The sequence below is a fragment of the Zingiber officinale genome, chromosome 7A (assembly GCF_018446385.1).
Source record: "Zingiber officinale cultivar Zhangliang chromosome 7A, Zo_v1.1, whole genome shotgun sequence".
Taxonomy (NCBI): Eukaryota; Viridiplantae; Streptophyta; class Magnoliopsida; order Zingiberales; family Zingiberaceae; genus Zingiber; species Zingiber officinale.
The window spans coordinates 16,752,063-16,758,138 of NC_055998.1; positions in this window are offsets into that span (position 1 = coordinate 16,752,063).

Consider the following 6,076-nt stretch of genomic DNA (forward strand, 5'->3'; position numbering starts at 1 on the left):
AGGGGTGGTAGGTTTGGTGTATAGTTGTCAGGTTTCAATTTAATCGTATGGGTGAGCGCACGGCGTATGGGTGAGGGTAATTACATCCATGGCCGCAGGTGCCACCACGGCTGCTAGATTGAAGGATCACAGCCGTTGAAACCGATCGATTAGGATATGGCGCGAGCCAACCAATTAAAGGGGACCTTTACCACGTGTTCCGTGTCGTCTCCCACTATTTAAAGTTAAACAAAAAATAGACAAAAACAAATGAACTGATATTTTAATATTTTTTAAAATCGAATTTTTATTTTTAAGGAAATCATCATAAAATACTGATATTGACATTATTGTAGCAAACTGGGCATCTGTCCTGATATTGATAATCATATGAAATATAGATTTAAATATGATATATCATAAGATTATATTATGTCTCTTCCGATTTTTAGTGTTCAATCATGGAGATATTCAGGTAAATCGAGTTGTCCTATGGTAATTGTATTTAAGTTAGACTGTGTGAATATTAAGTTTATGTTCTACATGGATAATTTAGAAATAATGGTGTAGCCAGGTTGAACAATTATCCTGGGCTAAAAACACTGAGCCTACTAAAGCCCAACCTAGCGTAGCCAGGTTGAGGCCTAAAATTGTTGGGTTGCTTGCTTAGCTATACTGCCTTGGACTAAAAACGTTGAACCCAACAAAGCACAGTCCGACATAGTTAAATTGAGGTCTAAAATTACTAGCACAACCCAGCAAAGCTCAGCCCTGGCTACGCCGTTGTTTAGGAATGAATTTATCATGATGTAATCAAGATTGTATATCCTCAATCTCTTCTATGGATACTATGGAATAAATAGAGAAACTATCATAAACATCTAATTATATTTCTACTAAATATAAATTTGTATAAGTGACTAACTTAGCTTTTCTTGTGATCAAATTCTTTTTATTAGGGCATGCAGAAGACAAATGTCTTGGTTCATTAAAACAAAACAAGTGATGATGTTCACATATGTTTTCTTTGGTTTAAACTTTTGGACATGTTTATCTTCATTTAAATAGGGTATATATATATATATATATATATAGAGAGAGAGAGAGAGAGAAATGTTATCCTTCACACTCTTACCCTGCATACTCCTGGGCAACCCTTACATGTTTAGATGCCTTGATTTTCAAAAGTGAATCGAGGTGCCCAGGAGGGGCTCCGGGTGCCCAGACATGTGAGGGTCGCCTAAGAGTGTGCACCAGACGGGTGTGCAGGCTAACAAACCCTCTCTCATTCTTAGGTACATGGGATTACCAGTATTTTAATTAAATATGACTAATAAATCTCTCTCTCTCTCTATATATATATATATATATATATATATATATATATATATATATATATATATATAATTTTAATACCCTGGACACCCTTATATGAGCGACCATGAGCAACAACAAACATGGTGCAGTGACATGTGCGTCAACTTCAAGTTTTTCAATCTCTCTCTTCCTTCCCGCGGGCTTATTTGTTCTTGTTCTCTTCCTTCGCTTCCCTCTCTTCCCTAAATTGAAAGCCCTAACCGTCTTTGCCTCTCATCCGCTCTTCTCTTACTCCACGTCCAACCCTAGATAAAGGTTATCTTCTTCAACTCTCAGCTCGCACTAAGTGAGTTAGGATTTTTCGCTCACAACTATACGGCTGGTCATCTACCTCCTCTCCATTTTCTACTTGTATTTCAGAATGATGCAACAAGGTGTTGTGAAAGGATGTTGAGTTACTATCTTCTACCCATCACAGTTTATAAGAACTAGGCATTTATAAACCGCTATGAGAAGAATTTAGTGCTTGATTTCAATGAATATGATGGTGTTGGTTTTCAAAATTTTCAACATTAGTGCTGATCTTCAAAACCCTAAGTCCAATGTTGGTTCAAGTTTTCAAAAACCCTTTGACTACATGTATGCGCTGGTTTTACAAACCACCATCAACGTTGGTTCTAATTTTTGCACACCAACACCAATGTTAGTACTGATTTTTAAAAACTCATTGACTACACGTTGGTGTTGGTTTGCAAAGACCAACACCAACATTGGTTATGATTTTCAAAAATTTTCAAAAATTCATTGATGGCTACATTGGCGCTAGTTTTAAAAAAAGGACACATTGATCATGGTTTTAGAAAACCACCACTAATGTGGTGTTGGTTTCTCAAAACCAACACTGCCCAATTTTAAAAAATACAGAAGTCAAACCAACATGTTGTAGTAAATATTTGAAAAATAACATCAATGTGGCACTGCAATATGAAAACTAGCACCACCCCATATTGTTATATCAATGTCAAAATCTTGGAACCATTATTTGTGTATATATACATTTTTTTTATTATAGTAATAATGTAAATTTTGAATAATTTCAGCTACCGGTTGATATTGGCCATAACTTCAATGGACTAGTATTTTAGGTCACTTTAATGGTTTTGTTAGCCGTCCAACAATGAAAAGACAAAATTATGGGTAAATCATTTACATGCTCAGCATAAAGAGATCATTAAACAATTCCCTTTTGCTGTATTTTTAGACATACAAGATATTCAGTAAATTCATGGTCCACTGGTGAATATATTTTAAAGTTGGGATTTAGCATCTCAAACCTTTATATTTTTAGGTGCTTTTTCTAGTTTTGAAAGTTAGAATCACATAATAAAAAGATAATCATTATAAATTTGCAAGTGTCCCGGTTTTCACTAAAAGAGATGTATCTCTATTGCTGGATATTTCAGATAGAGGTGCTTCCATTCCTATGAAATCAACTAATGCATCGAGTGACTTCTTTCCATACCAAAATTAAGGCCCCATACCATACCAAAATTTCAAAAATCTAATTAAGACCCCTAGGTCAATCAATGAGTTTTGGTCAAAACCCAGTGATGAACTTAGAGGATTGTCATCGGACCCATTCCAAGAATATCCAACGGGAATTTCATAATAAGAAGGAAGCGAAATAGTCTTAAGCTGTAACAGAAGTATTAGGTTATAAAAGAGGAGAACTTAGGGCTTGATTGAGGAACTGCGACCTAAATTTCCTTCCTCCCCTTTCTCTCACGCGCGACGTTCCTGTGCCCGGGCGGAAACGAAGCCGAGCCTAGGGCTTTGTCTCCGGCAGTCGGCGAGGACCTTTCCCGTGAGATCTTCACGTTCTCAAGACCCCTTCAGCGAGGAGAAGGTGTAGACGCAAGAGATCGCCGAGATTTGGAGCTCACCCGAACCCTAGAAGCACTAGAAGGTTCCTCCTTCGGCTGTGAGTCAAGGAAACGAAGGTAAGTCGCTTACTCACCTGCGGTAGGATAGCTTCGAAGTTTACTTCTTATTCCTTTTCTTGTTCCCGAAGCTTTGGATGAAACCTAAGGCTGTGTTGTTGCGATTTGAACGGTGAAGCTTTGGTTTCTTGTGGTTTGCAATAGAGTAATTCAGGTTCAAGTTGGCTTCTTGTGTGGATTCCTTTCTCTTTAGATGGATTTACCTCTTTAGATGGTTTTGTTTTTGGGATAGGCTGCAGGTTGTGTGTTTTCCGGTTGTACATGCAGTTTTTAGATCCATTGATAGTGTAGTTTAGTATTTCAATTTAGAAATTTCTTTGCTAAATCTGAGTATGAAATAGTTTAGTTCTTTTGAGCAAGTAGTCTTTATTTCATTTGTCACAGTGATGAGTAGTTTCAGATTCCTTTATTTACTGCCATGAATTGAAGTTTATGTTGTTGGTTTTCTTTGCCATCTGATGAAGCATGATTTGGAGAATTAGGGTTGCTTACAAAAAGGGTTAAGCTGTGAATTTGATATATATGTTTGTTTGAATAGCTATGTATAGCATTTTGCTTCCCTTATATTACTTTCTTGCTGTGGAACTATAGACAACTCCCACCAGTAGGCATGAGCATGAGAAGATCTATTCAAGTGAGCATTTATATTCATTCAAGTAGAAGTAGGCATGAACAAATTCATTCAAGTGTGCATTTATATATTCATTCAGTTCCTTTGCTATTTAGATTTAGTAAATGACATGAACATGTGCAGATTTAGATTTCTAGTTCCTTTGCTATTGGAATAACATGGGCAGATTTCTAGTTTTTTTTTATGTTATTAGATGTGCATGAGTAGCCTTCCTTTTAAAACAATCAGTTTCTAGTTTCTTTAGAGCTTAATATGCAGAATTGTGTTAGCTTAATATGCAGCATTTTAGAGTGCAGATTTTTATTAAGTATTAGTGTGCAAAATTCATTTACCCTTAGCTGAACATGTGCAGATTTTTATAAGCATAACATGCAGATTTTTATAAGTATAGTATGCAGATTTTAATATGCAGAATTTTATTAGCATAGTAGGCAGATTTTGGGTTAAGCATTTCAAAGTTAGAATTTGCTTAAACATTTCAGTTTCATTTTAAGGAAGTATTCTTTTAGAAGTATTAACAAGTATAAGAAAGATAAAGAAAAGAAAGAAAAAGGCCAAGGCCTTAAGTAGATCCCAAAGTCAAGACTTTAGGGATTTTGGCACACAAGGTGCTAAAGAAAATGCCGAGACATTATATAGAAGTATTAAAAGATAACAAGTATTTTACTTTTATCAGTGACACTATGCTGGACTCTCAGTTGTCCTTGGGTTGGGCTCCCATAGTCGTCCCTAGGTTTAGATAACCTAGTAGTAACGGCACGGCCGACGACCCGAGGATCGCCAAATGGGCCGCCGAATAGGTCGGGTCGTTACAAAAGAAAAAGCACAGTTGCCGGGCCCAAGAGAAGTTGATTATTATTTTGAAGTATTATAAGTATAAGTTTTTGAACAAGTAAAACGAGTTTTACATAAACATAAAGCATTAAAAATTAAATTTAGAACAAATGAAATAAGTTTCATATAGTTCTAAAAATCAGTAAGTTTAGTTCTTTATTCTACCATATTTATCTAGTGGATGAGTAGTTTTCATGTTTACCTATTAGATGAGTAGCATGATTAGCTATTAGAATTACATGAGTAGATTCCTTAGCTTTTCTTTGCTATTAGTTTGACATGAGCAGTTATGTTTATGCTTTATTTCTTTTTAGAGCATATAGTTTCTAGTTCTTTTCGTATACATGCACATTCGTGATTTTGTGAGTTAGATAGCGCTTACTAAGCAAATTTTGCTTATAGATTGCACTTCCTCTTACTGCACATACAGGAAAGGAAAAGATATAGAAAGGAAGGCGACAAGGAGGTGTTCGAAGGATGTGTGATGTCAGGACTATGGAAGCCTTGGGACTAGGAAAGAAGTTTTAATTTTAGTTTCCGCATTTTAGCTATTGTAAATATTTGAGTTGTATTTTTAGTTCATGTCATTCGAGATTATTCTGTATAGATTGCATGTAGGACGAGTTTAGTTTAGGAAGTAGATATTTGTGTGTTTGATACTTATTTAACTGCGTGGTTGATTGATATGTGTTCCAGTCGCTTGTGGCTGAGTATATATTGCATGTATTGTTGAATATGGTCACCGGTACAGGGAAGACTCTGCCGAAATTTTTCGGTAGGGTTTCCATGTGATTTTTAATCATACCGGTTAAGTAGAGTTAGTAGTTAAGTAACAGTCATCCTTAGAAAGTAGTAGTAGTAAGAAGTGTGGTTGTTACAGTTGGTATTAGAGCAGTTCCCATTCTCCAGCATCACACATCAGCACCAGCCTTGCCGTCTTCAAGTAAGAAAATATTTAAGTTTTCCTTTTATGCTTTCTTTATTAATTGCAGTATAGAGTAATTGCTTATATACGCTTTAGTAAGATAGAAGTTTTGTTTCTCTTATATTTATATACATAAGTATGTTTAGAAAGGATAGAGAAGATATTAAGCCTTCCAAGAACCACTAATGGGTACTGTGCGATATGAATGATAGAAGACCGAGGAGTTAAGAGACTAAGGAACAAAGAGTACCATTAGTGAAAGTCATTTAGAACCAGAAGTAGGAGGAAGTTACTTAGGAGCGTGAGGACAGTATGAGACATAAATATTCAGAATTATTCTAAGTTCGAGGACGAACTTTTTATAAGGTATGGGGGATTGTAACAACCCAA